This window comes from Rosa chinensis, chromosome 1 (assembly GCF_002994745.2).
Source record: "Rosa chinensis cultivar Old Blush chromosome 1, RchiOBHm-V2, whole genome shotgun sequence".
Taxonomy (NCBI): Eukaryota; Viridiplantae; Streptophyta; class Magnoliopsida; order Rosales; family Rosaceae; genus Rosa; species Rosa chinensis.
In genome coordinates this window covers 8,978,348-8,980,210 of record NC_037088.1, presented here as the reverse complement: position 1 = coordinate 8,980,210, position 1,863 = coordinate 8,978,348, and the positions used below count along the sequence as shown (strand labels likewise).

The 1,863-nt window shown below is 41.5% G+C and overlaps 1 long non-coding RNA gene across 1 annotated transcript; it reads right to left on the bottom strand.

Moving 5' to 3' along the window:
- Window positions 1-1,138: 1,138 nt before the first annotated feature.
- On the bottom strand, window positions 1,139-1,403 carry LOC121050933. The gene is made up of 2 exons (XR_005804418.1): window positions 1,341-1,403; window positions 1,139-1,250 (listed from the first exon to the last, which is right to left on the bottom strand). It is a non-coding gene; the product is annotated as an uncharacterized LOC121050933 (long non-coding RNA).
- Window positions 1,404-1,863: the final 460 nt, after the last annotated feature.

Genomic DNA, 1,863 nt, shown 5'->3' with positions numbered 1-1,863 from the left:
ACTTTTAGTAAATACAATTTCCATTGTGTATGCTTTAAATCCGAATTTATTGGTTCTTAGAAGTATGTTTCTAGGCTTTGTCAACCTTTGAAATTATGTTGTGGGCAATTGTGATGAATAGATTGATAAACTGACAACTTATTAGTTTTTGCATATAGGATTTAAGTGTGGTAACCATTAGCTAGCTTAATTGTAGCTAAGCTTGTCTGAGTCTCTATTATCTTGCTCTCTAGGCCTCTAATTTTAGATACTGTAGCCTTGACCGGCTGTTGAATAATAAAAAAATAAAAATAAAAGAAGCGCACAATGTACAAAGCGTGTAGCTGTCGCAACATTATTTAAAAAATGAGGATAATGGCAGCAATTAAACAGATGCTTTAATTACAAATTATCTCTTTCTCAAATTCAAAACAAGTTGAATGTTGACCTAGTTTCAACGTGAAAAACTGCAAAACAGAAACAAAAGGGCGGCATTCAAATTTTGAATCAAATATCTCAATTTGAGATAAGAATGAAGTAACAGAGTGCGTCCGAGTTCAATCTCGGTGTCAAAGATGAGGTCTCTAGTCAGCTTATCTTCGTGAGCTTCGCGAAATTTGAATTTCAAATGAAGGCTTATCCAGCCCTCTAGAGTCTTCACTACCTCCTATATAAAGAGCACAAGGCTACACAAGCAGGGGGGGAGCAACGGAGGAATTAGTGAGTTGAGGCACTGCATCGAAACAAAGCATCGTTCAAAAGGGGAGAGATAGTTACCTGGAGACGATGACCCGACGAGGAGCTTTAAAGTCAGGTATCTTGCTGATTCCATGGTCTTTTCCTACTATTTCCTTTCATCGTTGCTGAAGTCTTCGTGAGTGCAGACTTGCCTCTACTTCTAAGCACCAGAAACAGTCCCTCCATTCCCCAAACAAACCACTCCGGCCAAATATGCCAACAACACCATCACAACTGACAAAGCCTCAAATCCCCCATTGTCGCCCACCAAAATCAGAAAACAAAACAACCAAATGCACCTCCATTTGCCTTTGTGTTAACAAACAGTGTAGGTCCAAAGAGACAAAAAAAAAAAGCACGTTCACAGAGATGAAGGAGAAGAAGAGATTTCGGCAAGGGAAGGGGCTCACCTGGGTTTTTCGGCCTTCTTTCGATGCCTATACTGCGGTGCGTCCTGCGTATGGGTGGCGGAAGCAAGGTCCAAACTAGAGGGTGCACTACACTTGTTTTTGATGCCTGTATCGCGGTGCGTCCTGCATATGGGTGGCAAAAACAAGTGTCAGGTGAAGGCCTGGGGCTGCCAGTTCACACCAACTACGAGTCTGTAAAGTTCTTGGGCTCACAAAGTGAAGAAACTGCTCTGGAGGAATCTTTGTGCAGCACCAAAGCCAAGATGTTACGCTGCCTGCACCAAAGTCATCATCAGAAAAGTGTCCCCGAAGGCAAAATGACTACCTCTGGCAAGTGATGGTTCAAATGGCATCTGCGATGCTTTTCTTCAAAATTGTGTCTGCAATATGAAAAGCAGTCTCATGATCAGCAAGAAAGAAAAAATGAAGTCCTCGCTTTTGGTTTCATGGACACGGCTACACCAAAAGAATGGAAGCTTAATTCCACCTATGGGCAGCAGAGCAGAAGCTTCAGAATATGTATAATTGAGGCAGCTAGGCTACAAGTCTCTTTCAGGACCAGCCAAAATAAAAGATCAAGAAGCATGCGGCAATTACATTTAATTAAAGAAGCAGAAATCACTTCAAAAGTAGCCACAAACTTGGCGGTGGAGGAATGTCTAGAACCTGCAGAAAGCCTCACACATAAGCTTGTCAAAGTCAAAGCCTTTAAAAATATGTGATTGAATATGTTTGC